The sequence below is a fragment of the Macrobrachium nipponense genome, chromosome 43, assembly GCF_015104395.2.
Source record: "Macrobrachium nipponense isolate FS-2020 chromosome 43, ASM1510439v2, whole genome shotgun sequence".
Classification (NCBI taxonomy): Eukaryota; Metazoa; Arthropoda; class Malacostraca; order Decapoda; family Palaemonidae; genus Macrobrachium; species Macrobrachium nipponense.
Window position 1 is genome coordinate 36972638 of NC_061104.1, and position 20703 is coordinate 36993340.

Sequence of the window (20703 nt, forward strand, 5' to 3'; positions counted from 1 at the left end):
GGTTCGATACTTCTCTTTAGAGCCAGAACCAACTCGCTACTTTTAAATATTACAAAAAGGCACCAGAATGGGAACACCTGTTGTCCTTTTTGTGTTAATACAGAAGAAGACATATTTCACGTTCTTTTATATCGTTGTACTTACAGAGAAGAACGCATTAAAGCTAATGGACTTCAGCAACCTTATGAAGAGAATGAAAGTTATAGTATCGTTGGAAAATTTCTATTTACAGATTATAATGAAATAAGAAAAGAGACCTTATACATGATGTGGAAAAAAAAAGATAAAAAAAATGAAAGAACTCAACAATTAAAAATAATGCCTTTACAACGGCGCCTCTTAAGGCGCCGTTGTAAAGGCATTGACTCGTCCCATAACCAACGGCAACCAACCAACTGTCAGTGTTAGATAATCACTTACCTGGTGTCTCCTTGCTGAATGGCCCGAAGTTTAAAGTTCCAGTTGTCTGCTGTTGATGAAAGAACTTCTGAGGTGAGCTGTCTTTCTAGCCTAGGCATCATGGCCACCAAAATTAGAAAGTGACATCCCTATTTAGGTACTAGCCTAGGTAGCTAGTAGGCCTGGTGTTGGTTGAGGAAATTAGGAAAGTTGGTTGCAAAGCTTCCGAAAGTGACAGTGTAGCTATTTATTTATATTTATTGTTTTGTCTTCGCTTTATCTCTGGCGATGGGGGAAGAGAATCGGACAGATTATAATAAAATCGAAGATAGGCTGAAGGAGGCCTTATGGCGTACTACTAGTAGAACTGGTACCACAGGATTTAAAAACTGCCTTGTTTGTTTTGCGGTTTCATATAGGTTGAATGGTGTGCTTAAAGATTTAATTGTAGGTATTGTTGTTTCACCAATTAAATATCGAGTGATAAATGTAGTCTTGTTCGAATGAATTGGTCTCACTTCGGTCATTTACCCTAATCATATTTCATACTTGAAGACAAAGTAGGGTAAAAAACCGCGGTGGACTATGTATGATCAATGTGTACAACCCCGAGAAAAGTACATTATAACGCGTCCTGACACCGGAGTAGAGGTCTTTAGCTCCGTTTCTCACCAACAACAAGTCGCGACTGATCCCCGTCTCCGATGCCAGGACGCGTTATATGTACTTTTTTTGGGGTTGTTCATGTTGATCATACATGGTCCACCCCTGTACCATGCATTGTTTTACCCTAAACGTTTAGGAGAGGGCCGCACCAATTTTTTAAGGTTTAATGACGAAAAACTGCAAGAAACCACCTGATTGGTGTTGCAGAATGTGTAGAAACATGAGGAAACTCTTTAAAAACAAGAAACTATCACTTACTCTTACACACACTCTAACCCTAAACCTACTACTACAATTATAGGGGACCCCAGTGGGAACCGGGGTTTTCAGGTTGGGGGAGCAGGAGAAAGGTGATTTGCGAGGCACTACCCAACCTAACACAACCGCCTAACCTAAACTAGTGCGCCATACCCCTACCTAGGCCTAGCTGGGGGGGGGGTGACCCCCCTTAAGGGCACCAGTTTTTGTGTATTTTCAGAGTACACTAGACAAAAATCACCATAACTTAAATAACAGTCACTACAAGATGCTGGAATTTCGTCAACAGGATCTGGAATATTATCCCGTAAATGCTGCTCAGAAGAAGTGCTGGCTACCGACTCCATGTTTAAGAAGGAACTGAAATAGCGTTGGTAAGGTAATGTATTCTTGTGCCGAGCAAATTTTCGAACACCCACGCCATTGGCCAAAGTTTCTGAGGTGTCAAAAAATGAAACTGTGATTGGCCAAACGTGTAAGACGTCATAGTGTACTCGTTTTTCTGCAGATAGTAGTTACACAGCTCATTAAAAATAAACATTACCTAGAGGAAACATCTCCCCCGACTTAGGAAAAACACGAAGTAAAAACTTATCAAGCTCATTTAATTCCATCTCATTCAATCTCTTACATAATGACTTTACTTTTTTATATAGATTTTCATATGCTCTTTCCATGTAGGTAATTATTTTTTTTAATATCCAGTGCAGCATCTTCTGAAGTTTTACCGAAGACAATATGACCATACCCCTTTCTAGTGTGCATCTTTTTAACATTCCTGACAATTTTGCTTGGAGGTTAGTAGTTTTAGAGAATCGAGACCACAATAGTAACCTATAATTATGGGGACAGCGCCTCAGCGGTGTGGTTGGTATGGTATTAGCGTCCCACCTCGGTGGTCGTGGGTTCGATTCTCGGCCATTTCATTGAGGAGTGAGAGATGTGTATTTCTGGTGATAGAAGTTCACTCTCGTCGTGGTTCAGAAGTCACGTAAAGCCGTTGGTCCTGTTGCTGAATGACCACTGGTTCCATGCAGCGTAAAAAGCACCATACAAAACAATTATGGGGACCATGGTGGTCAGCCAGTTTTTGGTTGAGGAAAACACAAAACTAGGCCTAGGTATTGAACTATACAAGGTTGTATTACCTGTAACCTAAACTAACCTCAGATGCTAAGTTCATGCGTAAGCACTAGGCGAGGGTAACTACTAACTTGAGATGCTAAGGGCCTTGCTCCCCCTAGGCTCTCTCACCTGACTTACTAACCTAGGTCAGCAGACCGTTACTCACCTAGTGTGTGGCATCACTTTGACAGTATTCACTAACCCTACCTTTTATCAGAGTATCATAGTGTCGTTATACTACACCCCTTATTTATACTTGTTTAGCATTTACATATCTCCACCCATAAACTATATATATATAAATATATATATATATATATATATATATCTATATATATATATATAAAATATATATAGTATATATATATATATATATTATATATATATAAAAGTAAACTAATTAAGTAATTACCCAGTTAGGGTAAATGAGCAAGCAGCGACACAGCGGCCACCAGTCCCAGAATGTGGCCACCTTCCCGATAAAGTACTTGAATTCATTGCCATGAGCAACAGTCAAGAGTTTTGGCTCTTCCAGGTAGCACACCGAGACCACTACCCTCCTCTCAAAGTAAGAGTTTTCTCTTAAATTACGAAATAATGGCATAATTCAAGTGCTTTTCCGGGAAATGGCCACATTCTGAGAGAGGTGGCCGCCATGTAGCTACTCAGTCATTTGCCTTATAAATTTCTAACACTACAGCAACTAAAAATTTTTAAAATTTTGGAAATCGCAGTAGCACTCTTTTGTTTTAAATGTAGATCACCCTGCCCACTTTTGGTCACTGGATGGTTGTGGTTTTTTCACTGGTTGGGTATGTATTCCATTAATTTGGTAGTACTAATTACATTAGCTTAGATTATTACTGACTTTGACTCCTGAATCTGACTTTTTAGTTGAATTATATATCGGACTCTATTTCGTCTAGTGTTAGGATACGAGACTGATGTCTGCTAAATGTAATGCTCATACTGTGTGTAGTGTATGCAGAGGACAAATTTGTTCTTTTATTCTGACTTGCGACGAATGTAAAGATTGGGATAAAGGGAAATGGCAGGTGTTAGATGCTTATTTAATGAAACTGAAATGTGACAGAAGTAGGAAAGCAGCCACTAGAGCCAAGGCTAGGATTGCTAGTCAGGTGAGTTCTTCTAGGATTTACAATATTGACGATATGAATATTCCTGTCTGTTACACCTTTGACTGCCTTTTCTCCCATTAATAATTCTACAACTTTTCCCTCTACTCCGATTCCTGGCTCCCGTTCTTCGGAACCCAGTGCCATTGCCAAGCTCAAAGAATGGATAGACCATAAGTTCGATATATTGGTCAATACAGTGGCCCAAATTGGGACTTTGGTGAAAGTGTTAATGGATAAGATGAATAGTTTTAGTGCAAGTGCAGTGGAGGAGGTGATTATCCGTCCCACCAACGCTCCTAGACGAAGGGCCCCTGCTTGACTCCCTGCACCCAGGGGAAAGCAAATTGCAGTCCTAGGGAGGTTGGTGGGGGTTTCCCCATGGGTAGTTGCTCCCTCAAACAAACCTGTTGAACACATATCCCAGGCAGCCATTGGAAAGGTGCCCTGATAGATGTGCATATGCTTTCATCAAGTCACTCGGACACAGGTGTTCATACAGGACGTAGCAGACGTTTTGCTAATGTATCCAGACCACTGAAAAAGCCTGCTACGCCACAAGATGATTCTCCTTCATTTGGGGAACATGCAAAAGAGCCAGAGTGCAATCCTCTCCCCTCTTGTAGTTTTTGGGAGAGCCTAACCAAGTGTATGATATACGACGCCCGCCAGTCAAGCAACAGCAATCAGAGCACCCCATATACGGGTGTGCAGTGTTAGCGCCCACAATATCAGAGCGTCCAGCGCCCAGTAGGATCAAGCAAAGTGTCCAGCGCCCAAGTTCTCTTTGGTCAAACGACCAGTCTACAACCACACAGAAGATTGTCCAGCGCTCGAACGTATAGAGTTCGAGTGCCAGGTGGCTGAACGCCACCCAGTATATGATTATTGTGTTCCTCTTGAACAGGAGAGTTCAGGTGTATTACAGAAGAGGACAGCATAGAGGACAACGTTAGAAGAACCGATTGCTGAGTGTTCAGTGTCTGGTCATTCAGTGTATGTACAAGCCTTTGGGGATTTTTTTTACCTGGTATATATATTCACCTTTCCTATGTTTAGTACAAGCCTGTTGGGGAGTATTTTTACATGGTATGTATCCACCTTTGAGGCGTGTATATTACAGGCCTGTTGGGGATTTTTTTACCTGGTATGTATTCAACTTTGCTGTGTTTTAGTACATGCTAGTTGGGGATTTTTTTTTTTAACCCTGTATGTATCCACCTTTCCTCTGTGTCTAGTACAAGCATGTTGGGAAGTATTTTTACATGGTATATATCCACTTTTGCTGCATGTATAATACAAGCCTGTTGATAATTTTTTACCCAGTATGTATCCACCATTGCTGTGTGTATAGTACAAGCCCGATGGGGATTTTTTTTATCCAATATGTATCCACCTGTATGGCATGTTTAGTACAAGCCCATTGGGAATTTTTTTAAACTGGTATGTATTCACCTTTGTGGGGTGTTAGTACAAGCTGTTGGGGATTTTTTAACCTGTTATGTATCCACCCAGAATCATAGCCCGGTAAGGGTGGAGGTAAGAAATTGGTTGGTCACAAGAAGCTAAAGTTTCTCACCTCAAACTTGAATAAACCAACCTTGAAGCATATGTATTCCATTTTCTAGTTGTATGGATATAGTAGTAGTCTTTAGTGTCCTATATTTCACAAGAGAAACTTCATCCCTGCTCCAGGAAGTTCAGATTTACTAGTACCTGAAAGTATTTTTTAGAATGATTAAAATGGTATCATGACAAAATAAAAGTTCCAATGGAAGAATTACTATGCATAATTTAAGAACAGATTAAAAACCCATGCTTTTACACCAGTGTCACCAGGCATAAAGTTTTATCAATCAAAGAATAGAATACTAATACTAACCTCCACGGAACGTTGCAGATTTCCATTACTTTGTATACTGGCACCTACTCCACAATGCTGCATTAGGGACAAAATTCAAAGAAATTTTTCTAATACCATTCACTGTTTCACACAAATGACGAACAAGGTTGTGACAATCGGCGAATGGACCCGTAAGAGGGTAGTGCCGGCAGTGCACCTCACGGGGTGCACTGTAGGCATTACTTAAGGTTCCTTGTAGCGTCCCTTCTGCCCCTAGCTGCAACCCCTTTCATTCCTTTTACTGTACCTCTATTCATAATATTGCTTTCATCTTGCTACCCTTCCTCTACAAACAATTATTTCATGGTGCAACTGCTTTTAGGTTTTCCTCTTTTTACACCTTTTAAACCTGCCTACTCTCAATTTCCTTTCCAGTGCTGAATGATCTCGTAGGTCCCAGAGCTTGGCCATTGGCCTAAACTCTATATTCCATTCCATTCCATCAGCGAATGGGGGAAAGGTGGTAAGTGTGAATGACACAGTTTAAACTAACTCAGAATTATCAGTGAAGAAGAACTGGAAATATCGAAGATACTCTTAAGTTAAATTAACATGTAAACCAATAACTGTTGTACATTAAGTTCAGTTTAAACAAGATAAAGCTATAACCTCAAGTATTGAATAAGGCTAAATTAAAGTATTACTAAGAAGGCTTAATTCTTGGTGAAATATAATCGATATAGAGCTGTGACCTCAAGTATTGCATAACAGGATGAATTAATTATTGCATAACAAAGCCAAAATCTTAGGTGAAAGCATTTCTGTAACAAAAGCAATCCAAGCTTCCCGTCAGCAGAGATGAGAAAGCCTTCATAGCCTTAACTCCCGAACTTCACCGTACGATACATCACAGTTCCACGAACGTCCGTACAACTGGAATACAGCAAACGGAGAGTAGTTTCTCTGACGTCTATAAACCGTCCAGTTCTTTAGACAAACGGAACGAAGGAAACTAGAGCTTCGTCGACTTGCCTCGTAGGGGGTTAGTTCCGTCTGTGCATCTCATGCGGGGTACTATAGGCATTACTAAAGCTTATTTGCCGCCTCCTCTCGGCCCCTAGCTGTAACCCCCCTTATTCATTTTACTGTACCTCCGTTCATATTCTCTTTCTTCCATCTTCCATTCCTGACAATTAAATTATAGTGCAACTGCACGAGGTTTCTCCTCCTGTTACGCCTTTCAAACCTTTTACTGTCAAATTTCCCTTCAGCGCTGATTGACCTCATAAGTCCCAGCTTGGCCTTTGGTCTGTATCCTTTATTTTATCTATCTATCTATTCGTCGACTTTGAAGCGATAATTTGTGTATTTATGGTGCGGTTTCACTAAAGTGAAAATGATTTAGAAATGAGACAACATAACATAATCTGTTTTTGCCTCAATTGCGACCGATTGATCATCTCTTTAATAACGTCCCAGTTCCTCGATAACATTGAAACAATAGAGAAATAAAATTATTTAGTTACCGAAGAAATGAGTGAAAAATTAAGGTGTATAGCATCCATGAAAACGCCAAAATTTCTTTTGAAAGCTTTTTACAGAAGTGACTATAGTAAAGGATGAGGCACCTCTCGCGTTTTTTTTTTCTCTAGTCTTTCTTACTTAATGCAAGTTTCTTATCTGGTCCCAATTTGCCGAAGGAATGCAGTGGGACCCGCCCGCAGATTCTTGGACATCATCACACGTTAGGAAAGACCAAGGCCTTGGGAAAGACATTCGAAGAATCGTATGAAGTTCTCTTGTCTTCTTCTTCTTCTTATTAATCCCAATGTATAGCAGGGTTGGCTGTTCGAGTCAACTTTTTACATCTATTTCGATTCCTTGCATCTCCTTCCCCCAGTCCCACCTCACCCATATCCCTCCTCACCACATCCATCCATCTGATCTGCTGACGACCCCCCCCCCCCCCCCCCACACTCCTCCACCCCATCACTGTCATGTTGTTAGGTCTCTTAATTGGTTCCACCTCCTCTCTTCTTATTACATAGCCATAGTCTCTCAGACAAGCTTCTCTAGTAGCTTTCTCCTTTACATTACATATACCGCACATCATCTTATATCTTGGACTCTCCTCCTTTCCAGTAGTGATATCTCCTTTCCAGTAGTGATATTCCAGCAATCCACCTCACCATCCTCATCTCGGTTCTTTCCAACAGTCCCTCCTCTTTCCTCTCAAGTGCCCAAGTTTCTGGCCCATGTAGCAGTACAGGCCTGATAGCTGGCTTATAAATCCTCATTTTGAGCTTTAATGGCATTTTCTTGTCTAAAACAACTCCAATACAGTTACTTCTCTCTATTTTTGCCACACTTCTTTTACTCTCTGTCTTTCTGCTTTCTCAGTACCTCCCCTGTTATTATTGATCCAAAATAGTTAAACTCATTGTTATGCTTTAGCACTGTACCATGTCCCACTTGAATGTTTACCTTTTCATGTCTCTCTACTACTAATCATTAGCTCTGTCTTTCCAATGTTCACTTTCAATCCTTTCCTTTCTAGGGCTCCTTTCCATGATAAAAACCTTTCTTGCAGTTCTTCGTCTGTCTGCTATAATGACTAAATCATCAGCAAACATCAGTTCCCACACCTCTTCATTATTCCTTAGTTCTGAAGTCAGTGTGTCTATAAAACGACGAGTAACAAGAATGGACTCAGAGCTGATCTCCCTGATGGACTCCAACCTCCACAGGGAGTGCCTCAGTCTCCCATATTTTGCCTGTACAGTGGTTCTTGCCCTGTCATACGTCATCTTCACTAACTTATGAACTTCTCCGGCATTCCTCTCATTCTCAAACACCAATAGACTACTCTTCTTGGTACTGCTGCCATATGCCTTTTCAAGATCGACAAAACACATGTAAACTTGCCTGTTTCCTTCTAGATACTTCTCTTGGACTTTTCCTACTATGAAAATAGCATCCACTGTGCTCTTTCCTTTCCTAAACCCAAACGCTGCTCTTGTAGATCCATCAGCTCTTTCAACCTTCCTTCTACTATTTTTCTGGCATCTTGAATAGGTGCTCCGGCAAAAGCTTTATTCCTCTGTAGTTCCCACAGTGAAGCACATCTCCTTTTTGTTTATACATTTGAATAATCCAACTATCGTTCCAGTCCCTTGGCAGTTTCATTTACTTTTCCTTTCTTTATAGCACTGTCGACTTCACTCTCTCTGATCTTTGCTATTGGTATATGAGGATCTCTATATAAGCTGTCAAATTCACACTAGTATCACACTCAGAAAATATGTCTTTCATTTTTTTGGAATGGGTATTGTCCGTCCCCTCGATATCAGTCTCGTGGCAGCAAATTTGAAGGCTCTAAAACCATCATTTGAAGTTACCTTGGCTCAGGTAAATTGATACCAGCTGTAGTAGGTTTTGTGTCGATTCATCACTCAAGTATGAAAGGCTGCGTCTAACCAAGAACGACTCAACTCCATTAATGATAGGAGCTAACGGTGCTGCGCTCAGTTATTAGTCTTGGTGCTCTACTTTGTATTTGGTTGCATCTTAGGTAGTGTATTTTCTGCAATTCACCAAGTTTGCGCAATTAATCAAAAGATTGTTATGGAACACTCTCCAACACCCTTTTTTTTTAACAAAGGAAATATTTCCAAGACACTAACCCTTACAACATTTCTAATTTGAACGCTAAGAGAGGAATCACAGCTGAAGGCCCGGTCCCACTGGCGTTTAGGATGAATTGCGAAATTCGCACAAAATTGGTTGATATTCGCCAAACATCCGCAACCAAAATTTTGTGCTGCTCAAAAATCTCGGGGACTGAAAAAAGGGCCTTTGCTTTGGATAATTGCGGATGTTGGCCGACTGATACAAGCATGTATCACGAATATTGCGAATATCAACCAATTTTGTGCGCAATTCATCCTAAATGCCAGTGGGACCGGGCCTTTAGTTACTAGCACACCTCCGTCACGTACTTTGTCAGCGATCGATACTATATTTCCTATATTAAGCCGAAATCTATCAAGATTTCTTATTTCATTTTTCTTTCCTAACAACGTCAACTCGGTTTTATTTTCATTTAATTTCAACTGTTTCAATGTTACTCATTCTCACAGTCCAGATAGGTATCCAGACCGTGCTCATTCGTTACGGCGGTGAGACATCATTGGTTATCTCGTTTGTATCGTTAAAATCTTTTATGTAAAAACGAAATTGGGTGTCATCTGCAAATAGCTTGAACTTTGACCCTAGGTCCCGGTAGCATGTTTCATAATGCAAGACGAAATTGGGCCATAGTACTCTGCCATGAGGTGCTCCTCTTCTTAATGTCTCGTAAGGCGAGTTCCGTACTTGAACATAGTATTTTCTGTCTAACAGGTAGCCTTTCAAATACCCAAAATTATTTTAGTAATACCAATCGATCGTAAATAATTTGAAAGAAGTTCATGAATAACTGTATTAAAAACAGCGCTGAGATCGAGGAGCACCAAAATACCACATTTGCTCTATAATCGTTTCTAATAGGTCATTTGGTCATCTATACAACAGAACTTACAGTGGTTTCTGTACGATATATAAGTGTCTTTAAGCCGACTAACTATCCAGTAAAGCATTTACCCTTTCTAGATAGTGACTAATCTGTTCTAGAATGACATATTCTAATATTTTGGACATAAAAGACGAATTCGAAAGAGGCCTGTATATGATGTACCACTTTGAAGATAAAGCTGTTTGTTTAACAACAGCCACTTTCTCAGCTAGAGGGAACTTCCATTCAGATACTGACGTTTATAACATTCACTACTATACTACGCATGAACGTTTTTTTTTTCAACCCAGATAAGTTCAGAGTTGACAACAAATCAGTTGTACAGCTATTTTAATAATCAATCGTAATACTATCATCATTGTTTACATTAAATGTCGTGAGTCTACCTTGTCTGTAGTGTAATATTGATCCGATTCGGCGTTTCAACACGGTAACAATTTTGTTCTTGATTTTCTCCTGAAAAAATTCAAGACAATTCTCGGGGAGCCTTTGTTCCCCTGCATTCCAGTTCACCTATCACGAAGTCTCTATGATTTATTCATTTCCGTTTCTGCTTCTCGGATTTGCTGATGGTAATGTTCAGTTGTTTAGCCTAACAATCTAGGGACTACACTGCATACCCAAGGAAGTTTTACGCAGTCTCTTTATAGCAAATTTAATCATGATAATTTTATAAACACACACACATTATATATAAATATATATGTTTGTGTGTGCATATATATGTGTGCGTGTGTATGTATATAGTATGTGTGTGTGTTCAGTGGATGAAACAAAAGTTATTAAATAATAAAATATGGCACATATGTCAACATTCTGAATTGTTCCCTTTCATTAAAATTCTTTTTAATGAATGGATAACATATAGTGAAGCTAATGTTGTCTGAAAATGTTCTGTGAAGGAAACTGAAAACCACCTGACCTGACTTGCCTCGTGGATGCTATTTCTGTTTTGACTCCTCTATGACCTCATGACGTTTTGAAAGTCTGCGGCTTACTCTTTATTCTTTGCAAGATAAAATTTTTTTACTGGAACTTTGATTTAATGTTCACGTAGAGATGCATTCATTTTTTAAGAACTCCCATTTTCACTATTTTAGCGCTTAGCAGCGCGTTTGTATGGAAGGCAGTGTCTTCTTTATTTTGTATTGCATTACTCTCGAAAAAAAAACTTTTTTTCGATACGCTATTATGGAGTTGAGACGCCCTTGGTTAGACGCAGGTTTTCATACTTGAGTGACGAATCGACATAAAAACCAACTACAGCTGGTATCCATTTACCTGAGCCAAGGTGACTTCAAATGTTGGTTTTGGAGCCTTCAAATTTGCTTTTGGAGTCTTCAAATTTGTTGCCACAAGACCGACATCGAAATGACGGACAATAGCCTTTCCAGAAAAAAAATGAAAGACATATTTTTAGTGTGATCATAGTGTGTATTTGATAGTTAATACAAAGAACTTCATACGATTCTTCGAATGTCTTTCCTAACTTGTGATGATGTCCAAGAATCTGCGGGTGGGTCCCACAGCATTCCTTCGGCAAATTGGGACCAGATAAGAAACTTGCATTAAGTAAGAAAGAGTATAAAAAGCTTTCAAAAAGAAATTTTGGCGATTTCATGGTTGCTATACATCTCAGTTTTTCACTCGTTTCTTCGGTAATTGAATCATTTTCTCATATTTGAATGTTATCGAAGAACTGGGAAGTATTAAAGGAAATAATCCAATATCCAGAGATCAAACCTGAGTCAAGTCCTTTCGGTTGCAATAGCCTGTATTGTTGGAGTTGCACTGGTGCCCCATCAAAGCTAGAATGATGTGTGAAATGATTCATCAAGCTGTCTTGAATGACTTGCTGCATATAATGCATCCAATGCATCGAGTCAACACAAGAATAGGTACTGGGGGACTATTTATTGGAGTCTTAATTACATTTCGAAAGTGGACTTTAGAAACAGTAACACTGCGCCAAGGCTATACAAGAAGCTCCCATTTGGTATCAATAAGACTGAAAATATTAAGAAAAATTGAAAGATTTGACTCTTTCTGAGTGCGATGACAGTGTAGATTCGCCATTGAATAGTGAGTATGCAATTCGGTAGTTGAAAGAATCCGGTACTATTGTAGATTCACATCAGCCGTGCATCTGGTGTCTAGGCCAGTCCCTTACGAGGCTCCTGATTGGCTGTTGATAAGCCATTCACAGGGCTGGAAACTCTCAGTCTCTCTCGAGAGTTCACATAGGCAGGATGTGTGTTCCACCTCTCCTGAGAGATAAGTCTTTCAAAATTATCCCTCAGGAAAGGTGGAACAAACATCCTGCCTATATGAACTCTCTCTCGAGACAGTTTCCAGCCCTGTGATTGGCTTATCAACAGCCAATCAGGAGCGTCGTCAGCAATAACTGGGGCTGGGAGTGACGATGTTGGTCATCAAGAGTGTATGAATTAATTATGTACTATATGACGAGCTGAGTTTACAGGTTTAGCAGAGCGCTTTTGTTGTGGTGGGACCTGAGGAAAAAGCGGTACACTAATATATATATATATATATATATATATATATATATATATATATATATATATATATATATATATATATATATAATATATATATATTTTTTTTTTTTTTTTTTTTTTTTTTTTTTTTTTTTTACTGCGCGACAATACGTAATATACCCAGAGATATTAATGGTCTTGTTCGGTAAATTATTGATACAGGTTTTATGTTATGATACACAGAGGCTAATTTTATCAAGAGCCGAGAAGTCAGAGTATCTGTTTCCAAACTTTTATTTTCCCTCCATCCTTACAGGGACGTGTCCCTGTAAGGAGTTGAGGCCCTTCTCATGCCTTGTTCGATAGGTCGTGTGGTTATAGATTTTTCCTTTCAGGTGTAAGTCCTAGTTTTTTTAATATTAACTTATTTTGACTAGATTATTTTAGAGATTAAAGTAACGTAACTTTTATATTGGTTGCTTAAGAATTCTAGAATTTTGCCGTCATCAGTGATGACCTTTTAAATTATTATTCAATTAAATTTCTCGTGCAGTAGTTAACGTAATGTTCTAAATAATTTGTTTTAATTTTGCATCCGTACTTATACGATGGTTTAACTTTTGGCGTTTTCAGCAAAAAATATTTTAAGTTTTTAGTAATGCATTGTTTTAGAAGCTAAGATTTAAAGTCTTTTAATTTAGATACTAATTTTAATAACATTTGACATTTTAACGTAAGTTACAGCTGTTGTTAATAGTTTAAATATTTTAATTTAAGCGTAACTCATGCTAATCATACAATGAATATGCCTGGTTTTTTCACTCTAGTACATACAATAAACAGTTCACTCTAGTATATACAATAGACAGGTACACTATTTTAATCAATGGGCGAGTGATGCCAGAACGTGCAGTGCTCTTAAGAAACTTGTAAATTGACCTTTTGTCAATTTTGCTCGGCGGCTCTGAACTAAGTGAGGTTTGATACGGTCGTTTCTCTGGTTGGTCATTCAGTTGTTAGCGCTTTTTGGTGCCTCCCCTTCCTCGGTTTGCTAACACTCGGTTTTTTTTCTTTCTGCTTTTTGGTCGATTTTATTTATTTATTTTTTGTGTGTGTGAGATTGGTTGGTCTGTACTGAAGGAAATTGGATCAATCGTGAAGGCTTCAGTTCATTTTAGTTTATAAAACCTTATATACTTTACTGATCAAAAAGAATCTTAGATGTACGTAATTTTGTATTTGTGAAAAGTACAGATATCATTTCTGCTGTAGTTTTTGTGCTTTATAGGCTGTGGATTGGAGTAGTTGAGACCCTGGTAGCTATTAAAGAACTGCGGTGAATGTTGCTTTTACTACACAATATATTTTCATGAGGTGTAGCAGGAGCCTGGTGTTACTGATCTACTGCACTTTATGCCAAAAATTGTCTTTCTTTAAAATGATGTAACATGTTGACTGATTTTTCAATAAAGATCACATGTAAACATGAACATCCTTACCTTCACTAATAGAAGTTGCAGTCATTGGTTTTGCCATAAATTCCGAAATGAACTACGTAAAGAACTTTGGCAGTTTACCTTGACCGAGTCGGGTCTTAGAATCCACGCGGTTTTACAATGCCGGTATGTGGTGGCTTAATGTAACATAGGAGACCATAGGTAAAGCCTAATGTTCCAAAAGTTGGGAATATTTTAGGAAATGGTTATGGTAGTTTTCACTCTAATACCTGAAATTACTGTGCTTTATAAGTATTATTGTCTGGTAAAACTTATGGTAAAATATATAAGTAAATGACTATTATCTTGGAGAATCACAAAGTGTTTTTAAAGTTGTTGAATGAAACCCTGAAAGCCCGTCAATTGCAACAAATACAGCCAACAGAGTAACTGAAGGCAGTTGACAAGGCACTCGTGAAGCCTTAATGTCAAACAATCTAAACCTTACTTAGCTTATCTATCTGGGGACTTGACCCACACCCTAAACAATCTCGGTGGCACCACATTTCCGTACAGAGGAGAATTTTATTTACCCGAAGGTTACCAGTCGTAGATTTACCTGTGAAGTAACTTTTCGAGGTAATTTATATATATATATATATATATATATATATATATATATATATATATATATATATATATATTATATATATATATATATATATATATAATATATATATATATATATATATATAATATATATATATATATATATATATATATATATATATATATATAGATATATATATATATATATATAGAGAGAGAGAGAGAGAGAGAGAAAGAGAGCACTATCTCTGTTGTTAGTCTTAATGAACGCGGCTACAATGTCCAGCTGAGATATGAGAGTAATTGAGTTCGCGTTCTTTCATATTTCAAACCCATAAAAGAGAAAAGTGAAGTCCAGGGTTGAGTACTCTTCACTAGCTTCACTTAGAGTGCCACATGAGTATACGATAGGAGGGCTTCACTTTTCCGTAGAGCATTATAACTCGGAAATATTGGTTTACATTCACTGTTCATTTTTCATATATTCTTATATGACTCCGACTCCAATAAACCAGACTACAATTTGGTACGGTAGAGCGTGAGGTTGACGGAATGGAACTGAATGTCCACTGAAGACAATTCACTTGAAGGCTATAAGAGGTTTTTTTTTCACTCTAAAATTTAGAAGTATGAAGTAAAAACTGTAAATTTTCCTTCAAACTGTTAAGAGAAATAATATAGCATTATCATGGATGACAGAAAAAAATGCTAAATTAAGTTTTTTCAGGAACACAATTTCTTGAACCGTTAATGCTGTTATGGCTGATGGTATGTACCAAGATGGAATAAGATAAAAACATCTTCCATCTTGGTATGTACTACCTCATTGTACAGCTGAATTCGTCAGTTGTGAATGTATCTTGTATCGCCGATTTTTTCCAATAGCAGATACGTTTATGCTCTTCTAAAGCCCCTTCCACAGGAGGGGGAAAAGACACGGTGAGCATTCGGATTTGCCCATAATTCTCTCGCTTTTAAACAATGTTATCAGATCAAACAGTCCAAGGCAGGCAGGCGAAGCTATGACTTGAGCCACACTCATGATCGCCATCCTCCCACAAAATTGATAACTGTGTCTGGCCGCCGTGCACTTACCCATCATGTGGAAGCAAGTCTTGGTGGAAGGGGCTTTAATCCTTAAAAATTAAAGTATGTTGATCATCAGAAATGTGTTGGTTTTTGAGTCGAGGTAAATGTTTTCTGCAAAACGGAGAAGGCCTTTATCTACGCTTGGGTGGTATTTTCACTTATGAAGAGTAATAACGATTTCTGTAGAAAACAAACGTTCATCATCTTAATCAAACGGAGTGGAAGATATGACTAAGGAAACGTGGCAGGCTGTATTTTTATAAAAAAGGGCGAGTTGACAGCCCTGACTAACTCAACGCAGATGTCTTTGATACATTAATGTGAAGATGAACCGTCCTTCTCGTGATAATAGCGATGACTGGCCAGTTTTCCCATTCCAAAATTTTTAATAATGTAGAAAGGCAAAAGTATTTCCTTATATAATATGGTTTTATTGCGGAACCAGAGGAATTTATTTCTGGTGATAGAAATTCATTTCTCGATACAATGTGGTTCGGATCTCGCAATAAGCTGTAGGTCCCGTTGCTAGGTAACCAATTGGTTCCTAGTCACGTAAAAATATCTAATCCTTCGGGCCAGCCCTAGGAGAGCTGTTAATCAGGTCAGTGGTCTGGGAAAACTAAGATATACTTAACTTTTATTGTGGGTTAAGAAGGAAAGGTAAGATTCTGAATAAGATTTTAATAATCAGAGTGCATTTGATATGACAACGTATGATTAGCCTATTATTACCTGAGTATATCATAGCCTTTATGCGCTTTATAGCTTTTACATAACTAACAGTAGCACAAAGTTCACTAGCATACCAAAAGAGAAGCGTTCAACCGTTGACGTGGCCAAGAATGAAAAAGTCGATTTTCGCCGTTCCCGTAACATTGTCAGGTACCGGACTGGTGAGGGCATCAGCCAAATGTAGGTACTACACAGCAGAGGACATCGACAGTGAAGATATCTAAAAAAGTACTACGCTCACTTCCTTGTCAGGTCAAGCTACTTAACGCCTGCTTTATTTATTGTTCCAAACATTTTGTTAGGAAATGATCTGAGGTGAATGGAATGAAAATGAAATGATGAATTACAATTTTGATTAAGGTGCCACATGTATTCAGTGGTCCATTTTGGAAATATGTTTTTAATGAAAACTCCACTTTATAGGATCCGAGATTTTTAAAGACAAACTTTTTAAATATATATGAAGCCATTCATTAATTTTCATATCTTTATCTTATATATTAGTCACATATCTTATTTATTAATCATTTTCACTGATTCAGTCATTCACTTACCATAATTTAAGTTATTTACCCTTCATTACGGCGCTGAATGGCCTTCTTGGCCCGGGTGCCCGGGCTTTTGCCGTAAATATCATCCATCCAAGAAACGAGCAAATTATTTAGGTAATTTCGTAGTATTCAGTTTCAATTTCCTTTTTTTCCCATTCTAGTTCAGTCATGATTCCTGTAAACCTTATCTGTACGTGCGTGCGTGTGTGCTTGTCTCTCTCGCTGTTAAGTTGTTTCATGTGTCCTTTTGTCATTCGATTCTCCTTCAGTGGTTCCAGAATGGTGGTTCTTATCTGGCGATGCTATGCAAGTCGCAGAATAACGCTGACAGTAGCTCTGCGTAATACCTAGAGAACAGAACTCGAAATGAACCTTGATTAGGATGCAACTTGAAAGGGAGGTGGAAGAGGCTGTTGGCCACATTCAGTGTCATGGAATACGACCTTGCGAGTGTTGATGAAGGGCCAAGTCTATAATTGGCTCATTTATCCTCCAGTGCAGGTGTCTTTCGCCGTAGTTGCCAAACAGGGCTATAAGGTCATAGGGGAACAAAGCGGCCTAGTGGTGGAAATGACGAACCTAACTGTAATTGCTTCAAATGAACATAAAATATATTCATAAAGTTATGTAATAAAATGTGCACATTCACTGTTATCAAGTTAAAAGCAACCGAACGCTCGATTAACAATATTTTTAAACCGAAATCATATGGAGATAAATGTATTATAATCCTTCTCCCGATTTCTTCTTACGTCAAAATTCTAATCCTCAAAACACAACAAACGACCGACCTTTAAAATCACCATCGGCACCCCTGTTCTGTTCATCGAAGTGTTCCCGTGAATAGTTAGTTGCTCCAATTTTCCTGTCATCGTTTAAATTAAAATAAGGTTAGACCAAACTCCTGTTCTACCAAAATACAGGAGCAGAGAAGGTCAAAGACTTTCTTCACTTCTATAATCGCAAATAAGTAAATCAAAAGTCAATCTCTCAGACTGGCAAATGCAATCTGACACGAATCATTTTAAGTACTCTCAAAAATAATTGCAAAGTCTGTTATGATCGAAGTCACAGTTCATGTAAAAAAAATATCTATTCTTGTGACCTATCAGAAATCCATCTGAGAAGAAACACAGGTCACGTTGTAGACAAAATAAATCTTCAAGACAGAAATGCATAAATGGGAGAACTCATAACCCAATCACATCAGTGCCTCAGTGGCGTGATCGGTATGGTCTTGACCTGCCACCTCGGTGGCCGCGAGTTCGATGCTCGGGCATTCCATTGAGGGGTTAGAGATGTGTATTTCTGGTGATAGAAGTTCACTCGACGTGGTTCGGAAGTCACGTCAAGTCGTTGATCCCGTTGCTGGTTCCACGCAACGTAAAAACACCATACAAACAAAAAAACAACCCAATCACATCCCAAACTTAGTAAAAACACAGACAGGGCAGTGGGAAAAATATTCAGTAATGAAAGTTCAAAAAAAACCAACAGAGTATATAATTCCCTCTGTGCCCAATCGGGCACTTTAAAAAAAATGAATAAATAGATAAACACGTTCTCACTTTTACTGGCAAAATCTAGCGCCTTCCCTCAGGCAGAACGTTTCACCAATTCCAGTTACTGCCAAAATAATCCATCCGTACTCGGGATTCCATTATATGAGCCCTTAATGACCCCCTTTAGAGGCACACTCATGAACACTGTTCTAGAACATAGTTTCGCGCCTCCCTGTGATGTAGAAGCCCCGTGACATGATCAAGGTCAACAGGGTCATCACTCTCGGCTGGTGAGAGCCTCCCAGGTTTCCCAGACCTAAATCCAACTTGTTCGTTCCTCGCGAGAGCTCCCGTTTACAGAACAACCTGATGGGCGCTGACAAGTGTTTATCTCGCTCAGAGTTTTCTTAAACGCCAATAATGTCGGACATTCCATCAGGTATGATTTATGACACACATTACAATGCTCCATAGATTACAAGCTAATTGTCTTATAGGAGCTGTCAACATATACACATGAAAAGATAACGAAAAACCAAGTAATTTATTTTTTTTTTCAAAATTGTACATGGTTATCTTGAATGTAGCCGCGAAAGATCACTCGGTATGTAACAGATTAATTATTCGTCAAAAATTCACGTAAAAATGAGACCTTTCTTTATAATGTCGGACACAATAAAAGTTATTTACTCTGATAAATAGGGACTGATAACCAGCGAGGTCGTAGTTTCGTTTAATGAAAACGTTATTGAGGTTGTGTTGATTAAATTTTCTGTGTTACAAGATACTGGTATAATAAAAGTTAACTTTCAGCCCGTCAATTTTCATTAACAAGTTCATATTTTACCCTATGAAATCTTTTCAGTAAAACGTGAGTTTAAACTAAATGTAGTTTTAAGTATGCCATGTAGTTTGCATGTAGTTGGAAGGCTATGGCGTGGCTACTTAAAGAACTAGTTATGTAATATTTACAGAATTTTATGTTTGAAAGAAGAAATGGCTGATTTGTATCATATGTTACTCTTTTTCGTCGAAATATTCAGAGGCAGGTCCAATTTTTTCATGTGTCAGCAGTCCAAAATTGGATGTTGTTCGCCATATCTCACGTCTGTTAATGCGATTTTTTTTTGCAGGTATGGATTTATCAGGAAGGATCCATGACCCAGGCCACAGACGCAAGCCAGTCTGAGAGAAGTCATCAACTCGTAACAGTAAGTTAAGATTCATCCTGGTGGTGTCGAATTTTCCTTCCTATTATTTCTGCATATTCTGTTTCGCCTCATCCATCCAAGAATGGTCGACATTAGGTTTGTTTTCTTCACGTTATTTCAAACTCTGCACATTCTCTGAGTTGAGCTTTTCGCGAAGAGATGTTTCTCTGTCACAATTTCATTACAATGCCACGCTTTCTTTCATATGCTCTCATCAATTCCATGAATATTCCTAGTCTTATATATATATATATATATATATATATCTATATATATATACTATATTATATGTATATATATATCCATATATCTATATATATATTATATAATAATATATATATATATAATAATATATAATAATATATATATTATTATTATATATTGCTACTTTCAAAATGCATGTTTTCCCCTCTTTGAAATGTCTTGTAGATTGTGTAACATTTTTTCAGATTCCTAGATAGCTTAGAATAGGATGTTTTAAATGTGTGTTCAGATTTCGCATTAACGTCTTGTAAAAGAATATATATATATATAACGTAAAGAGAGAGATCCTTGTCTTTTCAAAGCTGCAAATGTTTAACTTTTATGTTCAGCCAACTTTAAAATTAGAGTCTGCGAGATCCGTTTGCGTCCCTGCTCTGTCAGCGCGTTTGATAGCGAGCTCGTTGTCATAAAAAACATGTCAATCTTAATTATCGTTTACCCTCCGTTTCAATCGGGTACGTATCTGTTGAGGAGTCTTGTCTTGTACGTGTATGTATTTGCCAAGTCCCACGTGGATATTGCACATTTGGTATGTAAGATTGCGTCAGATTTCAGAACTTTCGAGAAGCTTTCGTGCCTAGAACGTTTTGAGACATCTGCTCTGTCATTTCCATAAAGGAAGAGATTTTCATTCGATCTTAAGACCTCGAGGCAGTTAGATCTCCCTCTCTCTCTCTCGCTCTCTCTCTCTCTCACTCGACATCGAGATTTTATTAACGTAACGTAAATTTGGTCACTCATAACTTGTAGAATTCTATATTTGATATTTTCCTTAGAATTTTATTTAGTTTATTTAATTTCTTTTGTGGAA

At 38.1% G+C, this 20703-nt stretch overlaps 1 protein-coding gene across 1 annotated transcript in view; it reads left to right on the top strand.

The window, feature by feature from the left end:
- Positions 1-434: 434 nt before the first annotated feature.
- LOC135213655 (cubilin-like) overlaps positions 435-20703 on the top strand; it is a 244559-nt gene continuing 224290 nt past the window's right edge. Inside the window, exons 1-2 of the mRNA XM_064247703.1 lie at positions 435-492; positions 19551-19628. The gene's annotated coding sequence lies outside the window, so the exon portion shown is untranslated. The remainder of the gene's footprint in view (positions 493-19550; positions 19629-20703) is intronic.